This window comes from Mobula hypostoma, chromosome 17, assembly GCF_963921235.1.
Source record: "Mobula hypostoma chromosome 17, sMobHyp1.1, whole genome shotgun sequence".
Classification (NCBI taxonomy): Eukaryota; Metazoa; Chordata; class Chondrichthyes; order Myliobatiformes; family Myliobatidae; genus Mobula; species Mobula hypostoma.
Window position 1 is genome coordinate 13324815 of NC_086113.1, and position 21473 is coordinate 13346287.

General features: G+C 42.3%; 1 pseudogene; it reads right to left on the minus strand.

The window, feature by feature from the left end:
* Positions 1 to 2637: 2637 nt before the first annotated feature.
* LOC134357931 (ornithine decarboxylase-like) overlaps positions 2638 to 21473 on the minus strand; it is a 34414-nt pseudogene continuing 15578 nt past the window's right edge.

Below are 21473 nucleotides of genomic sequence, written 5' to 3' on the forward strand. Positions count from 1 at the left end.
CAAATAGCTGGACCTACCCAGCGGAGACAACACGAGAAGACAGTTCCTAACTCAGACTAGCGGCAAAACAGCCGGACCTACTCAGCGGAGACGAGGACACGAAGAGATGGTACCACACAACAATAGACAGTTCATACCTTGACACAAAATGGCTCCAAGTAGTGGCAAGCCCTTGGCACGGCCCAGGAACTACAGACAGCAGCTCTAGTCTCACTCCGGCAGGTTAACTTGATGGACCCGCTCAGGCGAGGTAGCGTAGCGGCTCGATCAGGCAAGGTAACTTAACAGGCTGGCTCCGGTGAGGAGAGGCGACTTACTGACATTCGCTTCGGGGAGAAGACTTGAGTAGCTCCGGTGATGTAACTTGGCTCGTTCTGGCAGGGTGACTTGCTCGCACTTGTTTTGGTGACGTCCGATGCTGATCTAGCGCCGAGTAGCTGTAAGCCCGACACTAAATACTGCTCGTTCAGCTGAGATTCAAGTGCCTTTAATTACAGAGCCCAAGAAATGTGGGGAAACAATGAATTAAGGAAAACAAGGAGTCAACGGTCCCGATCGTGACACAAAGTAAATTTAAAGGGACCCAAGGAATAACCGGTCAGGACTGTGACACTGACAAGGGTGAAAAGAGACTACAGCTCAGGCTGAAGAAACTGTGGAGGCGTTAGTAATGATCTTTCCAGAATCACTAGATCATGGAATGGTTCCAGAAGACTGGAAAATTGCAAGACACACTACTCTTTAAGAAGGGAAGGAGGAGGCAGAAGAAAGGAAATTATAGACCAGTTAGCCTGACTATAGTGGTTGGAAAGATGTTGGAGTCCATCATTAAGGATGAGGTTTTGGGATACTTGGAGGAGCATGATAAAGTGGGCCAAAGTCAGCGTGTTTTCCTGTAGGGAAGTCTTGCCTGACAAATCTGTTGGAATTCTTTGAGGAATTAGCAGACAGGATAGCCAAAAGAGAGTCGGTGGATATTGTTAACTTGGATAAGAGCCTTTTGAATTACAGGAAATATACTAGCATTGATAGAATAATGGCTGACTTGCACGAGACAAAGAATGGACATAAAGTGGCCTGTTCTGGTTGGCTGCCAGTGACTACCAGTGTTCCACAGGGGTAGATATTGGAACCACTTCTTTTCACATTATCTGTCAATGATTTGGATGACAGTATTGATTTCTTTCCAGCCAAGTTTACAGATGACACAAAGAGATGCAGGTAGTGCTAATGAAGCGAGGAGTATGCAGAAGGACTTGGACAGATGGGGAAAATGTCAAAGAAGTGACAGATAGAATATAGTGTTAGGAAATACATGATCATGTCCTTTTGTAGAAGGAACAAAAGTTTAGACTGATCATCTAAACAGGCAGAAAATTGAAAAATCAGAAGTGCAAAGGGACTTAGTCTTTGTGCAGATTCCCTAAAGGTTAACTTGCAGGTTGAGCCATTGGTCAGGACGGCAAATGCAATGTTAGCATGCATCTTGAGAGGACTAGAATATCAGAACAAGGGTGAGGTTTTATAAGGTATTGGTCAGACTGCAGTTGGGATATTGTGAGCAGTTTAGGGCCCCTTATCTAAAAAGAAAGATGTGCTGGCATTGGAGAGGGTCCAGAGGAGGTTCACGAGAATGATTTTGGGAATGAAGGGTTTAACATATGAGGAGCCTTTGATGACTCTGGGCCTGTACTTATTGGAGTTTAGAAGAATGAGGGGGGATCCCATTGAAACTTATCGAATAATGAAAGGCTTAGATAAAGTAGGTATATCGAAGATGTTTCTTATAGTGGGTTAGTGTAGGACCAGAGGGTGTAGCCTCAGAATAGAGGGATGTCTATTTAGAACAGATGGGAAGGAATTTTTTTGAGCCAGAGTGTGGTGGCAGTGAGAAGGCAGGAGAATGGTGTTGAGAGGGATAATAAATCAGCCATGTTGGAATGGTGGAGCATACTTGATGAGCCAAGTGGCCTAATTCTGCTCCTATATCTTATGCTTCGCTAAACAGCCATCAATTCCACACAAGGGAACAGCTGGAGTGAAGAAGTGAACATTATTTTCCAAATCTATAAGCCACCAAAACCAGCCACATTATTTCGTTACACTCACAGTGGACAACCAGCCCGCGAAATTTGAGCTGGATATGAGGTCAGCCATCGCCTTTGTAAGCAAATTATCCTTACTCCTGATACCAAAATTAGGACTGCTGAACCCGGTGTTACACAGCTACACTGGAGACAGCGCACCTCTCTGTCTTGGTGGGATCGGTTCTTAGCTCCCACACAGTTAGACAGCTATTACTAAAGTGACTCAGTAAAAATGTTTAATCATGTGACACTATTACCATTCTTGTTCTGCGCATACTGTATGTAACATCTAACTTAATTATTTAAACCATTTAGTTTTTATTACATACTACTGCACTGATTTGATTCCTTGATGCATTGAGAATGAATAATGACCGTTTCAAGTGATAAAATATTATGCTTTTAGAATTCTGCTTATTTTCCTCTCACCTGAGAAATAAATCCTAGGCGAATTTGAAAAGTTGTCATTGTGTTGGAAATTTAATGAACAACTTCTGGTAAACGAAACACTAAAAGCTTATTAATTTCTAACATAACAAAAATGTGACAGAGCAGTTTTAAAATTAACTTGAGAATTCAGAATAGTTCACCATGTAAACGTTGGTGGTGATTGATGAAAATTATGCTCAGCTTCTCTTAGCAATTAAATCTCTCCTTGGACCTGCTCTTCTGTTGGATGCTGATTTTCTTCCTTTATCTTCCGGAGAGTTTCCCTTTGTTTGGGAACAAAGTGACAAGTTAATTCTCATGTATGGTTGAACAGCTGCGTGCAGAGAAAGATGTGTAAAACAAATGTCGGTTAAAATGTTACTGAACCACATTCTCAATTCTAATGGGAAGGAAATTAATTTGTTCCTACCAGGCTTCTTTGGCCACTACATAGTTTGCAATGGCGCCTTGAAAGCCATTGAACTTGTTTGAGAGAGAGACCGAGTGTGCGCCTCTGTTTTGAAAGAGCAGCCAATTTCCAATTTCCAGCTCAAGCAGCGCGCAGTGATCAATGACATAATCAAAGGAATCACAAGTTGGTCCCCAAAGTTTTGTGTTAAACAGTTGTTGGTCAAGGTTGACTTTCTGCAAGAAGTAAGTATCAGGTCAGTTTTGTTAATTTGGACTTCAATAAACCTTGTATTGTTGAGCAACGTACAAATGTTATCCTAATGTTACTTTTATCCTTTATTGCTCTCAACATCTTTCAGCACCTGTTTCTTTAAAAAAAATATATTCTGCTGTCCTAATGTTCCAAAACAAAACTCATCAGTGGTAGTGATGTAGAAGACGACCATCTTAATTATTCTCTTGAAGGATTGCTCATGGGTTCCAATCGTGGACTTTCACTACTTTGTACCAATAGCCTCTTGTCTACCACCTGTTATTTATCGGTAGTACTGAAGCAGATCGTCCTCTAACTAAAGATTGCCTGCCCTTGATCGTGTTTGTATTGGTAAGGTCTTGGGCATGACCTTTTTTGGGGAACTTCGAACATTCATTGAACTGAAATGCAACTGAAACAACCACTGTACTCAATGGTTTTGTCAGTTTGCAGGCTCTGTCTTAAAATTGATTGTCACAAGCATTCATTACCTGTTTTAAAGAAATAGATTTAATTTTGTTAAAAAATTACAAGTGTAATAACACCATATATCCATGTAAAAACAATTTTCAGAATACAATTTATTAAGAATGCCAAATGCAGGAGATTTAACTTGGTACAAGTTTTGCAGACACTTTCCACACCAGGTACTGAAAAACCTACAGCAGATGACATCTAACACACTGGACTTGCCATTGCTAAATGGGCACCTACGTTGTAGCTTGCACTTGGGATGTTCACAATTCCCCTCAACCCATGCGATCCCAATTCACGGATTTACCATGAATGTTTTTAAAGAACAGGTTAGACATGGAATAAGTAGTATTCCATATTTGTAAATTTAGTCGGCTCCATCTTAGGTACTAGCCTACAAAGTACCCAGGGCATCTTCAAAGAGCACTGTCTCAGAAAAGGCACTGTCCATTATTAAGGACCTTCAGTACCCAGGGCATGCCCTTTTCTCACTGATACCATCAGGTATGGTGTACAGAAGCCTGAAGGCACACACTCAGCGATTCAGGAACAGCTTCCTCCCCTCTGCCATCCGATTCCTAAATGGACATTGAACCCTTGAACAGTACCTCACTTTTTTAATATATATTATTTCTGTTTTTTGCACAATTTTTAATCTATTCAATATACATATAGTGTAATTGGTTTACTTATTTATTTATTATTATTCCCTCTATATTAAGTATTGCATTGAACTGCTGCTGCAAAGTTAACAAATTTCATGACACATGTCGGTGATAATAAACCTGATTCTGATATTTAAAGGAAGGTTCTGCCACTCTAGGTTTTAGGTGTGCCCACTACACATGGAGGTAGCACCCAGATAAAGGATTATTGACCTGAAACATTAACTTTATTTCACTCTCCATAATTATCTGATTTGCTGGGTAACTCCAAAGCTTTGTTTCAAAGCCTTTTTCCATTATACATGTATGAATAACTTCATGTGCTATCATCACCAAACATCTCCAGTTCTGATCTTAAAATGGAAGGAAAATCAACAGTTAGGTTTACCCTGGATAATGTTTTGAGACTGTAATGTTCCTGCCTTGATGCCATTGCCTTCTGTGTCTCCAGGTCTCTGAGGACCCATTCACCCAATCTCTCTCACCTCTGAAATTAAACTTTGATCCAGGTTTGGACCTAGGCTGTAATAACACAAGGAGCCAAATAATCGCTGTGAGACCCATTCTGGACATTATTTGACAGACCATTGGTGAGTTAAGACTGCTCGATAACATCAACAATATGTGTCTTGTTGATGAATGAAAGTAAACCAATAGGGTGGTAGTTTGCTGGAGGAGATTTGGCCTGCCTAGCTGATAAGAGTGCTTACAAAAAGACTTAACAGCATTTTTCTTACATTATTTTTGTGAATCCTTACCTTAAATGCTATTGGTTTTATTGGAGGTTGTTCAGCTTTTAAAGACCCATGTCGACCATCATTGACATAGTACATTATGGTTTTCTTAGTCTCAGTCTCATCATCTAGAAAAGAGAATTAACACATAATAAGATCCATGTACTGAATTTCAAAGATTAGCTTTGTAATATTAATGTTTAAGGAGGAAAGTAAAGGGCTCATTCTGCTATTTTTAAAAACATGGTTATCCTGAACCATGAGTAGAGAAAGTATGCAGTGGAACCAGCTTTTTACGCGTTTGTATCATAAATACAGAAAATATTGCTCTTCGTGGTTGCTAACTCTTTGGAGATAATCTCACATGTTAGGAAAAAACAGCAGCCACAATTTTCCTGGTCGCACACATTCAATTCCCAGTAGGGGCTGTCAGCCAGAAGGATGCTGAAGGGCTGCAACTGCATAGCATTCGTATGTCCACTGCTTTTTCTGAGTGGCTTCCATCACTCAGTTTCCGACCTTGGTGAGTGGATTTCACAAATGTACTTCAATCCATCACCTGAAACAATAGTGGAGGGAGATTCAGTACTTATTTAAATCCCAGCAACTGCTCACTACCCTGATTTTAACCTAACCACGGGACAATTTACAATGACCACTTACCTGGTACATCTTTGGACTGTTGGGGGAAACCTGAGAACCCAGAGAAAACCCATGCATTCCATGGGTTGGATGTACAGAACCTCCTTATGGAGGATTGAATTCGGTGCCCCCAGCTGTAACAGCATCGTGCTGACTGCTACACTACCATGATGCCCAATATTCTTTTAGAAAGGGGTATTAGACAATAAGTATCAGGTTTATTATTACTGATATATGTTGCAAAATTTGTTGTTTTGTGGCAGCAAAACAGTGCAATACTGCAAAACGAGAGCAGAAATATTGAGGTAGTACTTATTCTGAAAATCTTCTGGTGGAGGGGAGGAAGCTGGTCCTAAAACATTGAGTGTGTATCTTCAGGCTCCTATTCCTCCTCTCTAATGGTAGTAATGAGAAGAGATCATGTTCTGGGTGGCGGGGATCCTTAATGCCAATGATGGCGCTGGCTGAGTTTTTTTCCAATCCTGTGCTTTGGCGCCTCCATACCAGATGGTGATGTAACCAGTCAGAGTGCTCTTCATGATACATCTGTAGAAATTTGCTAGAGTCTTTGGTGGCATACCAAATCTTATCAAACTCGTAATAAAATATAACCGCTGGCTTGCCCTCTTCATAAATGTAAATAAGTAAGTAGTGCAAATAGAAAGGGAAAAATGTACCGAGGTAGGTCTAATGGGTTCATTGTCCATTTAGAAATCAGGTGGTGGATGAGAAGAAGCTATTCCTGAAATGTTGAGTACGTGTCTTCAGGGTCCTATATCACCTCCTTGATAATAGCAGTGAGATGAAAGCAAGTCTGGGGTAATAGAGGCCTTTAATGATGGATGTCGCCCTTTTGAGGCATTGCCCTTTGAAGGTGACCTTGAAGCTGGGGGAGAGGGGGGCTGGTGCCCATGATGGAGCTGACTTTCTGCAGCTTTTTTCTGATCCTGTTCAGTAGCCCCTCCATACCAGACAATGACGCAACCAGTTAGAATTCTCTCCATGGTACATTTGGGGAAACTTGCGAGTGTCTCTGATGACGGACCAATCCTTTTCAAACTCCTAATGAAATATAGCTGCTGTCTGTAATGCATCAACATGTTGGATCCAGGATAGATCCTCTTGACAGCCAGTAGAGACCCACCTGATACTGCTCACCCTTTCCACTTCTGATCCCTTGATGAGGGCTGTTGTGTATTCCCTCAACTTCCCCTTCCTGAAGTCCACAATCAATTCCTTTGTCTTACTAACATTGTCCAAGGTTGTTGCTGTGCCACCACTCAGTCAGCTGATCTATCTCGCTATGCATCCTTGTCACCATCTGAAATTCTGCCAACGATAACTGTATTGTCAGTAATTTTATTCTGATAACACAGGATGGCATTTGAGCTCTGCATGGCAACACAATCATAGGTGTAGAGAGAGTATGAAGGTAAGCTAGTCAATAATATAAAAAAGATTCCAAAAAATTTTCAAATATATAAAAGTAAAAGAGAAATGAGAGTGGACATTGGACCACTGGAAATTGACACTGGGGAGGTAGTGATGGGGTCAAAAAAATCGCGGACAAATTTAATACGTATTTTGCATCAATCTTCACTGTGGAAGACACTAGCAGTATGCCAGAATTTTGAGAGTGCCAGGAGGCCAGAAATGAGTGTAGTTGCTATTACTAAGGAGAAAGTGCTTGAGAAGCTGAAAAGTTAGGTTTAGCAGTGAGATGAAAGCAAGTCTGGGGTAATAGAGGCCTTTAATGATGGATGTCGCCCTTTTGAGGCATTGCCCTTTGAAGGTGACCTTGAAGCTGGGGGAGAGGGGGGCTGGTGCCCATGATGGAGCTGACTTTCTGCAGCTTTTTTCTGATCCTGTTCAGTAGCCCCTCCATACCAGACAATGACGCAACCAGTTAGAATTCTCTCCATGGTACATTTGGGGAAACTTGCGAGTGTCTCTGATGACGGACCAATCCTTTTCAAACTCCTAATGAAATATAGCTGCTGTCTGTAATGCATCAACATGTTGGATCCAGGATAGATCCTCTTGACAGCCAGTAGAGACCCACCTGATACTGCTCACCCTTTCCACTTCTGATCCCTTGATGAGGGCTGTTGTGTATTCCCTCAACTTCCCCTTCCTGAAGTCCACAATCAATTCCTTTGTCTTACTAACATTGTCCAAGGTTGTTGCTGTGCCACCACTCAGTCAGCTGATCTATCTCGCTATGCATCCTTGTCACCATCTGAAATTCTGCCAACGATAACTGTATTGTCAGTAATTTTATTCTGATAACACAGGATGGCATTTGAGCTCTGCATGGCAACACAATCATAGGTGTAGAGAGAGTATGAAGGTAAGCTAGTCAATAATATAAAAAAGATTCCAAAAAATTTTCAAATATATAAAAGTAAAAGAGAAATGAGAGTGGACATTGGACCACTGGAAATTGACACTGGGGAGGTAGTGATGGGGTCAAAAAAATCGCGGACAAATTTAATACGTATTTTGCATCAATCTTCACTGTGGAAGACACTAGCAGTATGCCAGAATTTTGAGAGTGCCAGGAGGCCAGAAATGAGTGTAGTTGCTATTACTAAGGAGAAAGTGCTTGAGAAGCTGAAAAGTTAGGTTTAGCAGTGAGATGAAAGCAAGTCTGGGGTAATAGAGGCCTTTAATGATGGATGTCGCCCTTTTGAGGCATTGCCCTTTGAAGGTGACCTTGAAGCTGGGGGAGAGGGGGGCTGGTGCCCATGATGGAGCTGACTTTCTGCAGCTTTTTTCTGATCCTGTTCAGTAGCCCCTCCATACCAGACAATGACGCAACCAGTTAGAATTCTCTCCATGGTACATTTGGGGAAACTTGCGAGTGTCTCTGATGACGGACCAATCCTTTTCAAACTCCTAATGAAATATAGCTGCTGTCTGTAATGCATCAACATGTTGGATCCAGGATAGATCCTCTTGACAGCCAGTAGAGACCCACCTGATACTGCTCACCCTTTCCACTTCTGATCCCTTGATGAGGGCTGTTGTGTATTCCCTCAACTTCCCCTTCCTGAAGTCCACAATCAATTCCTTTGTCTTACTAACATTGTCCAAGGTTGTTGCTGTGCCACCACTCAGTCAGCTGATCTATCTCGCTATGCATCCTTGTCACCATCTGAAATTCTGCCAACGATAACTGTATTGTCAGTAATTTTATTCTGATAACACAGGATGGCATTTGAGCTCTGCATGGCAACACAATCATAGGTGTAGAGAGAGTATGAAGGTAAGCTAGTCAATAATATAAAAAAGATTCCAAAAAATTTTCAAATATATAAAAGTAAAAGAGAAATGAGAGTGGACATTGGACCACTGGAAATTGACACTGGGGAGGTAGTGATGGGGTCAAAAAAATCGCGGACAAATTTAATACGTATTTTGCATCAATCTTCACTGTGGAAGACACTAGCAGTATGCCAGAATTTTGAGAGTGCCAGGAGGCCAGAAATGAGTGTAGTTGCTATTACTAAGGAGAAAGTGCTTGAGAAGCTGAAAAGTTAGGTTTAGGGTTAGGGTTAAGATTAAGATGGACTATATCCCAGGATTCTGAATGAGGTAGCTGAAGAGATTGTGGAGGCATTAGTAATGATCTTTCAAGAAAAACTAGATTCTGGCATGGTTCCATAAGAATATAAATTTGCAAATGTCACTCCGCTCTTTAAGAAGGGAAGGAGGCAGAAGGAAGAAAATTGTTAGCCAGACTTCAGTCATTTGGAAGATGTTGGAGTCCATTACTAAGGATGAGGTTTCGGGGTACTTGGAGGCATGTGATAAAATAGGCCAAAGTCAGTATTGTTTTGTTAGTAATACCAGCAGTTTTCGGTCCCTTATCTAAGGAAAGATGTGCTGGCATTGAAGAGGGTTCCCAAGAACGATCTGGGAATGAAAAGGTTGACGTATGACGAGAGTTTGAAGGCTCTGACCTGTACTTGCTGGAATTTAGAAGAATGAGGGGGACCTCATTGAAACCAATCAAATATTGAAAGACCTAGGTAAAGTGGATGTAGAGGGGATATTTCCTACAGTGTGGGAGTCTAAGACCAGGAGGCACAGACTCAGAATAGAAGGACGTCCCTTGAGAACAAAGATGGGAAGAATTTCCTAAGATAGAGGGTGGTGAATCTCTGCAATTCAATGCCACATATGACTAAAAATGCTGAGTCATTGAGTATATTTTAAGTAGAGGTTCATAGGTTCTTGATTAGTAAGGGCGTCAAAGGTTGTGGCGAGAAGGCAGGAGAATGGTGTTGAGAGGGATAATAAATCAGCCATGATGGAATGGTGGATCAGACTCAAGGCCAAATGGCCTAATTCTGCTCATGTGACTTATGGTCTTAAGAAGCTGACCAGGAATTTCAGCCATCTTCATGAATCTTCACATCCTAGATGGCAACTCTTCCTTCATTTGCCTATAGGGAACACAAAGCTTCTTATGCCACATCTCCTTCTGGTGGTAAAGCGCTGGAATATATCACCCATCATTCCCTCATACAGTATTGAGTGCAGAAGATCACTGTAGCTAGGTGGGGATTTGTGGCAGAATTTACCATTGGAGTTAGTTGAATCTATAGTAATTTTTCTTCCAATGATATTCACAGCCATTGTGACCGAAGACATCACGTAATAACGGCCAGGTTCAACAATAATGTTCACTCCACTTGCTTCAGGAAAGTGAAGATCCAATGCACAATTGATCACTGCTGCAATCTACAACAACGGAAATCAATTATATATTATTACCAGATAACCAGCATTCTATCTATATCTATATATAGTGGATTCCGGTTAATTAGGCAGCTGCTTACTTGGGGCAGTTTTTAAAGAATAAAAACTGATCAAGAAAATAGCTGAGATTTCCTTCATTTATTTGTATGCTGCTTAACTGGAACAGGAGATTTGCTGAAGCTTCTAACTAGTATCAGTCACTAGTATCAATTACATAGAAGATGTAATGCCCTGGTTAAGATTTTTTCTGCTATTGTGTGAGGTATTTCATTTTAGTTTTCTGTAAAAGCAGTGTCCCCTGCTAGTAGAATGTTTTGGTTTCAGCTAAAGGGACTATTGTTCAACTTAAGAATGTTGTGTTAGCCAATCAGGATGGTGGAATTGAGAGAAGGTTCTAGAGAGAGCTGGGCGGAGAAAGATTCGTGATAGATGCTGGTAGGGTTTGGACTTGCGGTAAAGAGAAGATCGGGGAAGATGTGATTGCAAGGAATACTTTGTGAGACGAAGGAGTCCAAGATTCGAACTACCGGTGATTGGTGATAAGCATTCAGCACCATGAGTAATGGTTATGCCCTGTTTTTTGAACAGGCGAGCTCCAACGGTCAGGTGCAGATTTAGACTGGTTTAACTGTAATAGGCCCTTTTTTTTCTTTTTCTTTCTTTTAATAACTGTGATAAATCTGAAATTAGTAAATATACTTTATAATTTTATACGGTGCACCATCTCTTATTTCTTGCCAACCGATAATTGTCTACGGTCAGTATTTACACAGCATTTGCTCAAATCGAGGTTTCTTTAATCTGAACATCATGACGTTCCTGTTTGGTTAAACCCCAAATCATACTGCCCCTACACATGTATGTTTATGAAAGGTGGCCTTCTCACCGCTGAGTGACGTGGCTGTTACTAATGAGCCGACTTTGTATACAAGCCCGGTGAGAGGGTTACAGACACGATACCATGCTTAAAGTCAACAGTTTTTAAATAGCGTTAGTTCCGTGTGTTTGTGTTCAAAAAGCAGTGATTTTATTCATTGATAGTTGGTGAAAAATAAGTAGCAGAACAACTCAAAACCGTTTTGCTCACTATGGTTTCAAGCATTCAGGCTTGGAGATACCAGAAACAGCTTGGAGTGAAAATGAAACAATTTCACTACCTCAGGAAATTAGTACTATAAAGAATTTGAAGGTATTGACAATTATCTTGAACGTTACAATGGAAGTGAAGATTTGGAGGATGCAACAGTTTCTAACTAGTGTCAATCACGTGCACTTGCTTGTATTATGTTATTCATTTGGGCTGCTCAATGCCAAATTAAAAAGCGATGATTTTTGACACTACTTCATGCAGTCCACTATCTGCACGGGGTGTCTACACTGATTTTGTTCATTTACAGTGTATCAAAAGAACATGGCAGTGTACACTGGATTAATGCCTCCATTGATAACAATTAGGAACTAACATGTAATGTTATAATAGGAAAGGTACGTCGCATCCGGAGTTTCTCCGGTTAGCAGGCGATTTCCCTCCAAGCCTCTCTGACATAGTGGGGAACCGTGTATGAAGCAAGTTACAGCAGTGGTTTGCCATTGCCTTCTGCCGGGTGAGTTTCCAAAGAGATCACCAGCTCATAACCATGTACGGATGGAAAGGATGCAGGGGAGCCACCTGGATTTGAACTCGGGACCTTTCGTCCCGAAGTCTGACGCTGATGCCACTACGCCACCAGCACTGTAGTGATATTGTAGTGTCCTAATTTGTTCTGTATTTCATTTAAATACATAATTTGTTACTCAGTTAAACAGTAGTTTATCTTTTAAAAGCACTTTCATGAAACTTTGATTAATTGGGGCAGATACTTAACTTGGGCCAAAAGGTACTGGTCCCGGTGTGTCCCAATTAACTGAATCCACTGTAGTTACAAATGAATTTGTACAGAAAGCAGACATACTGAATTTGAATCTCACTTTAATGATTGTACCCTGCAAGGGCTAATTGTACTAAGCAACAAGGTGCTCAAATCAAGATTCCCTTACTAGCTCTCCTAAGTCAATTCTTCAGCTCCCTTCTGGCTACCTTATAACTCTCAAGAGCTCTATCTGATTCTTGCTTCCTAAACTTTAAGTACGCTTCTTTCTTCATCTTGACTAAATATTCTACATCCGTTGTCAGCCATGATTCCTTCACCTTACCGTCCTTTCCCTACCTCAATGGGACAAATCTAACCAGAACCACTATGAAAGTGCTCCCTAAACAACCTCCACATTTCTGTGTACGTCTCCCTGAGTACATCTATTCCCAATTTGCGCACTCAAGTTATTACCAAATAGCATCATCATGCGCCTTCCCTCAATTAAATACTTTCCAAACTGTCTGCTCTTATCCCTGTTCAAGGCCATCAGGAAGTTGTAGTCGCTGTCTGAAATGATCACCCACCAAGAGATCTGTCACCTGACCAGGTTCATCGGCTAGTAGTGGGTCCCGTATGGCCTCTCCTTTCTTTAGCCTGTCCACATATTGTATCAGGAATCCTTCCTGCACACGCATAACAAATCCTTCCCCACATGCTACACATGCCCTTACACTTCCTCCCTTACCACCATTCAGGGCCCCAGACAGTCCTTCCAGGTGAGGCAACACTTCACCTGTGAGTCGGCTGGGGTGATATACTGTGTCCGGTGCTCCCGATGTGGCCTTCTATATATTGTTGAGACCCGACGCAGACTGGGAGATGGTTTTGCTGAACACCTATGCTCTGTCCGCCAGAGAAAGCAGGATCTCCCAGTGGCCACACATTTTAATTCCACATCCCATTCTGATATGTCTATCCACGGCCTCCTCTACTGTAAAGATGAAGCCACACTCAGGTTGGAGGAACAACACCTTATATTCCTTCTGGGTAGCCTCCTACCTGATTGCATGAACATTGACTTATCTAACTTCCGCTAATGCCCCACCTCCCCCTCGTACCCCATCTGTTATTTATTTATATACACACATTCTTTCTCTCTCTCTGTCTTTTTTCTCCCTCTATCCCTCTGACTATACCCCTTGCCCATCCTCTGGGTTTTTCACCCCCTCCCCCTTTTCCTTCTCCCTGGGCCTCCTGTCCCATGATCCTCTCATATCCCTTTTGCCAATCACCTGTCCAGCTCTTGGCTCCATCCCTCCCCCTCCTGTCTTCTCCTATCATTTTGGATCTCCCCCTCCCCCTTTCAAATTTCTTACTAGCTCTTCCTTCAGTTAGTCCTGACGAAGGGTCTCGGCCCGAAACGTCGACTGTACTTCTTCCTAGAGATGCTGCCTGGCCTGCTGCATTCACCAGCAACTTTGATGTGTGTAGCTTGACAATTCAGACAGGTGTCTGCAGAGAATATCAAAAGTAGATGCATATTGTCTACATTTCAATTGAAATAACCAGCTGATTCAGATGAAAAAGAGGAAATTGTCATTTACTTAGCAGTGGGATGAATCCGTGCCATTTTGAAGAGTTCATCTTCGTTATCGAATGTCATCATCTGAATCCCATTGGTGGCAGCAAATTTAATATGAGAGCTCTCCTTGCAGGGGTGTGCATAAACGATTCTCTCTGGGGGAACCCCAAAATCTTGTATCATCGCAATCTCATTCTGTTGGGACAGAAAGAGAGTTACTTTAATATTTTTTATTTTTCTGAGTTCACTGATTGGCAAATTGTCACATATACTGAAGTACAGTGGAAAACTTTGTCTTGCATACTGTCCATAATTCATTCATTTCATTCCGACAATGCATTGAAGTGGTAAAAGGGTAACAACAGAATTCAGAGAGTTACACAGAAAGTACAGTGACAGTAACATGCATGTAGACAGTAAAGTGCAAGGCGATTACAAGGTAGATTGTGAGGTCTAGAGTACATCTTATCTTGGTGGGATACAAGGGTGGTGGGTCGGGGGACGATGGGATACAATGGTGGTGGGTCGGGGGACTATGTAGGGTGAACCAGGGACAGAGATAGGCAGAACAAAGGGGCAACTAACCGATGAGGGCAGAACAGGAATCAGCTGCAGAGTAAAGCAGGGAAAGCAAAATGATTTTTGCACTGGGCCACGAAACATGGGGCAGCATGGTAGCGTAGTGGTTACCGTAACGCTTTACCCGCGAGCCAGGTTCAGTTCCTGCCAATGTCAATAAGCTCATACATTCTACCTGTGACTGTGTGGGTTTCCTCCAGAAACTCCAGTTTTCTTACATTCCAAAGACACGGGTTAGGGTTATAAGACATGGGCCTGCTATATTGCTGCTGGAAGCATGGTGACACTTGTGGGCTGCCCAGCACATCCTGAAACTCTTGGTTGTTGATGCAAACAACACAGTTCACTGTATGTTTTGATGTGCAGTACTGTGCAAATGTCTTGGGCACATAGATATACCTAGGATGCCCAAGACTTTTGCACAGTACTGTAGTAATCTTACGTACTGCACTGTACTGCTGCCATTTTTAAAAAAATCATGACGTTTGGGTGATGATAATCTGATTCTGATATGAGTTTCAGTTGTGGATTGAGAGTGGACTCTTGGTTAGGAGAAGGGGAAGGGGGAGAGGAGGGTGCGGGAAGCACCGGAGAGACATTCTGTAATGATCTATAAACCAATTGCATAGAATCAGATGACCTTGCCTGGTGTCTCAGGGCTGGTGTGTCTGCACCCTCACCACCTCTGTCCCCTGGCACTCCTTCTCTGCCACATGTTCCTACACCTCCACCTTCGCCATTCCCAACATCCTTTGCTCCAGCCAGATTCACAAACTCACCTCTCTGCGCCACGTTGACAGATACCGTACTGACAATATATATATATGTGCTATATACTGTATACATGACAAATAAAGCTAATCTTTAATGTTAAATGTAAAGGAATGCAAGGAGACGAGGACAGCACCACCATGTAGAGTGAACTATGAAATGGCTCAAAAGAAGGGCCAAAGTGAGAGCAAACCACCTGTAGGGAAACAGAGGCAACGAGAAGCACGGAGAAGTGCAGAGGCGGCAGGACAACACGGTCACGAGGGGGCGCCGAAGGCAGACCCAAATGCAAGACACAGACACTGAAGTACTAGGAACAGGACAAGATTTATCAAGAAAGCAAGGGGAGTCAGGAAGAAATGACGCTGGACATGGACACAGGCCCTGGATGAGACAAGGACACTGGGCCTGGGCTAGGACTAAGACTAGGAAAGCGGGACCAGGACAAGCAACTTGAAACTAGGAACCTGGGCTAGGACTCCGAGCCAGAGACTGGACAGGGACCCAGAACCTGGGTCTCGACTCAGGCTTGGACTCCAGATCTAGGCGAGAACAAGACGTGGCTACAGGCCTGGACGTGGAACTCCTGCACAGGACAAGGCACATGGACAGGATGAGAACACAAAGCCTTGACTTGGACTAGTTTTGGCTTGGCTCTTGGACTCGGCTTAGTTAGGCTCTTGGGTAAGGGACCAGGATGACTGCTGAGGGACTCCTGGACTGGACAAGAAATCTCCAGCACCGGACAAAGAATCTCCAGCACCGGGTTGGGTGAGGTACTCCTGGGCTGGACGAGGAACATGGACTGGAAGAGGTACCAGAACTAGATGAGGACACGAAGCTCAGACTTGGACAGGGCTGGAACATTGCACCTGGACTCGGTCTTGGAACACAGGAACACAGAGGCTTGGACTTGAGCACAGGAACACAGAGCCAGGACCCCCCCTTGGGGACAGGACATAGGGCTGGGACTCGCACATGGAACACAGAGCCAGGACCCCTCCTTGGGACCAGGACCTAGGGCCAGGACTCTTCTTTGACATGGACACTAAACACAGGGACACAAAGAGACAGTTCCAAACTCAACAATAGATAGTTCCTTATCTTGGCGTGGCAAGGCTCTGGTCTCACTCCAGCGGTTGAACTAGACGGCAATACAGGCAAGGTTGCAGGCGAAGGTAACAGGCGAAGCTTACAGACGAAGTAATTGTTGAGATAAACTGCCAAAGTAACTACCGGGGATTCAGATAGGGAGGGGAAGGGAACAATCCAGCAGAGAATCCTTGGTTTGAGAGGTATTTATGTGCCAGCCCACAGTGAGGATCAGGTGCCTCAATTAAGGCACCCAACAGAACAAGGGAGAAAACAAGAAAACCCGGAACAAGGATCGATGGACCGGACCATGACAAACACAGACCAGATCTGGCAAATGTGTCACCACATTGTAATGGGGATACAGAGGAAATGGCACCAATAATCATTCCACGGCCAAAGTCATTTAAATCACATTTCTTCCCCATTCTGATGTTTGGTCTGAACAAAAACTGAACCTCTTGACCAGGTCTGCATGCTTTAATGCATTGAGTCGCTGCCACATGATTCTCCGATTAGATATTTGCATTAATGAGCAGGTGTATGTAATAAAATGGCCACTGAGTGTATAAGCAGTGAGGCATTGAATTGACTTCATTACTTACATCCTTCATATACACGAAGAGTAAAAATCTACATTACGTCTCCATCTAAATGTGCAACATACAATTATAGTAATTTATAATCAATATTATGTACAACAGGATAGTCAATATAACAGATATACAGTTGCATCAGCATGAATTAAGCAGCCTACTGGCCTGGTGGAAGAAGCTGTCCCGGAGCCTGTTGGTCCTGGCTTTCATGCTGCGGTACCGTTTCCCGCAAAGTTCGGGAGATTTTCCATTGTTGCATACATTAACACGTTTTAATGTTTACAGAGCATCAGTGAGCTCATTATTCCAAATCCTACCTTACTGGCACAGTCAAAGCTGATCCCTAATTGAGCAAGGGTCCAAACTATTGGTTTGCTATCATTGCATTTCACAGCATAGAAAGGTTTCACTCGAGGGAATGTCATCTTCCACTGATGATGACAAGTCGGCAACGTAGAAGGCATCTGTGTTACCCTGCAACATAAGGCATGGTGATCATACTGACTGTCATTATCCACTAATTTAACATTACAGTATTAGATTCCTACACTTAGCCTTCTCTGCTAAATTCAATAAATTGAGCAAAACATTGGAATGCTGTGCCATTCATGTGTTTGACAAAATATGTAGAAAGATTTGCTAGTGCTGCTCCGGGTGTGGGTGTTTGAACTAGAGTTGTAGGAGAGGGGAACCAAAGTGACATGGCAGATTGTGGGTAGTTGTGGGAAAAGATGTTATTAAGCCTACGCACAAAGGCAGGAATCAAAAGCATGGTGGGAATAATGTTCCTAGTTATGTCTATTTTAATGCAAGGAGTATTGTAAGTAAGGCGGATGAGTTTACAGCATGGATCAACACGGAATTATGACACTGAAGTCAATGATGAATAGTGTAGAATGAAGAACACTCATTAAAAATGTGGCCACTAAACACTACAGTACAGTTTGAGAATGAGAATAATTTTAATTAGCCAAGACATTTGCCTTTACAATTAAAGGGGAGGGTGGGGTGGGAATGTCAAGTTTTTGACATGATAATAGCACTGGTAACAGCTGCCAATAAGGTGAGCACTGAGCTGTGGGATGTGGATCTGTTGGTCTCTACTTCAAAAACTAGTAACCAGATTTATGTAATAAGCACAAGGCTATGTCGATCTAATTTGTAATTTTAAGATAATCATAGTCGGTCGTCATTGATAGGGTAGTCGTCATCATCAGGTGCCATGCCCAGTTTGAGCTTTGACTGCCATGGCCCACACACTCCTTTTTCGGGTCAAGTGGAACAATTCATTGGTATTCATTTCCAGTTCTCTGGCTGCTGTCTCCATCATCATTTGTCTTCCTCTTGCTTTCTTCCCTTCAATCTTTCCCAGAATTACCATGCATTCTAACTCCTCTTTCCTAATCACATGTCCAATGAAGTTACATTGCCTTTGCATGATCTCATACATTATTTCTATTTTTGTGTTTGCTCTGTTCATGACATCCTCATTAGATATTCGTTTCGTCCATGATAGTCTTTGCATCCTCCTCAAAAACCACATCTCTGCTGCTACAATTCGTTTCCTCATGTTACTAGATATTGTCCAACATTCTGAGCCATGTAACATAACTGGATAAACGTAACATTTCAGTACTCTGAGGTGGGTTGTCATGCCTAGTTTAGTATTGGTCAGTATACTCTTCATTCTCGTAAAGGTGTCTTTTGCCATCCCTATTCTTCTTTTGATGTCCATGTCGCACCTGCCATCTGATGTCACCCAGCTTCCTAAGTAGCAAAAGTTTTGTACTTGTTTTATGTCTTCCCCATTTATTCTCAGCCTGCATACATTGTCTTTTTGCAATTGATAGGTAGACCCATTTTTGCACTTTCTTCAACAATTATATGAATTAAGTTTTTGTCTTTCTTCCTCCGTACTTGCAATTAACACAGTGTCATCTGCATATTTGAAATTATTGATGTTTTCACTGCCAACTTTGATTCCCAAGATGTCTCTTATTTTTTGTAATATTGTTTCACTGTACACGTTAATTAAATCAGGGGAGAAAACACACCATTGTCTAACGCCTCTCTTGATTTTCGTAAACTGACTCACTTCTCCATCTATTCTTACAGCGGCAGTTTGTTTCCAGTACTGATTTCTGATTAGGCGGAGGTCTTTCGAATCTAGGTCTAGAGTTTTCTGTAATATTTCAAATAACTTATTGTGCTTCACTTTATCAAATGCTTTTGTGTAGTCGATAAAACAAACAAATTTTTTTGCACTTGAATAGCTCGTTCTGATAGTATCCTTAACATCAATATTGCGTTTCTTGTACCTTTGTCTTTCACAAAACCACATTGTTCTTTACCTATTTCAGCTTGTATCTTACTTTTAGCTCTTGTCATCAGTATTCTTAGAAGTATCTTGATAGGGTGGTAAAGAAATCATATGGCAATCTAGTCTTTGTTAATAGAGGCATTGAGTTCAAGAGTCAGGAAATTATGTTGGAGCTTTATAAAACTCTGGTTAGCCCGCATCTGAAATATTGCCTTCAATTCCGGTTGTCCATTTTCAGGAAGGATGTGGAGACTGTGGAGAGGTTTATCAGGATGCTGCCTATGCTATGAAGAGGGGTTGGGCAAACTGGAATGGCAGAAGCTGAGGGGAGACCTGATAGAAAGTTGTAAGATTATGAAGGGCATAGATAGACAGCCGATATCCTACTCACCAGGGTCAAAAGGTCTAATTTTAGAGGGTATATATTAAAGGTGAGAGGCAGCAAGTTCAAAGGAGAGGAGCAGGACAAATTTTTTTTAAACGCAGACTGGTAGTTGCCTAGAGAGCGCTGCCAAGCTTGGTTGTGGAAACAAATATGATGGAACCATTTAAGAAGCTCTCAGAGAGGCACATGCCTATACAGAGAATGGAGAGATGTGGATTTGTGTAGGTAGAAAGGACTAGTTTAGTGGGCTTTTAATTATTGACATAATTACGAACGTTTGTAGTTTGGCACAATATTGTCAGCCAAAAGTCCCATTCCTGTGCAGTCCTGTTCTATGTTCTAAAGGGTTTACTATGATATACAAGATATATGATGGGTTGAAGGGCCGGTTTCTGTGCTGTGTGATGTTCTCCAATTTTCACACAGAAACCACATTAGATTTCACCATTCATTCAATATGCCATAATTAAATATCAGAATAAAGTTGTTTGATTGCTCAAGGTAACAGAGGTGACGATGTAAAGTTTGGCATTTGACATCATTTATATGATGCCAGTCATTTTCCCCAACGGAAGATTCAATTTATTTGGGATAACTACATTTATTTGTGAGGAAATAAATGTAGAAACCAACCCAAAGCACGTAAAAATGTCATAACCAACATTTTATTTGTGCCCCCTCTAAATCCATAATTGAACAGGCAGTTTGCACGAGCTTGAACTAATGAATTTTTATTTCTCACTGACTGGTCCTGTTCTGACAAATGATGTTATGATCAGCACCTTGAAGTACTGTACCACTTAGTTGCTGTGAAAGATCTATTACATTTTTAACTAAAAGCCGTAATTTATACCTGAATGGTAAAGATTGATCTGAGGTGTTCTTGATACTTTCTCCATTTGTTTTAGACAGAGGAACCTATTTTTCTAAGCAGTATTTAAAAGACATTTGTATTTATTTCCCTCCCATTTACCACTTCACTTTGATTCCTTTGATTCAAGATTCAAGTTTATTTGTCACGTGTACGTGTACAGTGAAATGTGTCACTTGTGGTAACAATCAAATCACCACAGGATGTGCTGGGGGCAGCCCACAGGTGTCACCACACATTCCGGCATCAACATAGCATACCCACGATGCTCGGCAGAACAACACAGAACACAACAAGCACAAGACATGCACACGCACATTCCTTTATCTCCAGCAGACACGGACTCAGACCTGCAGATACTGGGCTTCAACCCCTCAGGCAGACTTACAGAGATTCACAGATTTGTCTCCAGCTAACAGGCCTTGATTTCCAGACTTCCGATTAAACTCTTGGGCCTCAAGGCTTGATTCTCGGCATCAATCCCAGGACATGCTGATCACCGAGCACCGGGCATCAAGCTCCAGGCTCACTGATGACAGGACGTGAATACTAGACCTCGAAATCTGGTCTCACTAATTTGCAAAATAAGGGGGTTGTTGGAACTCATTTGTTCCTGCCCACAAGGAACTCCAACTCCGGAACCCACCAACATCTTGCTGCTGACCGGAGGTGGCGGGGGTGGTGGGGTAGTGTGTGGGTGACTTCATCCATTTTCTGCCGGTCTGGCTTCCGACCACAGATGTCCCACGTCTGCGGCGCCGGTCTTCAAATGTGGAGTGGAGACTTAGACTCCAGCCTTACCTCTGATACCCACGCACTCCTGCTCCTAAACCGTAACCTGACCCCTAACTCCTCTCTGTCCTCAAAACCAGTCTTATAAATCTAAAAACAATTAAAAATTAAACATTCAAACAACTAAAAAACAATGCACCTGCTGCCCATCCGCAGGATTGAAAGTCTAG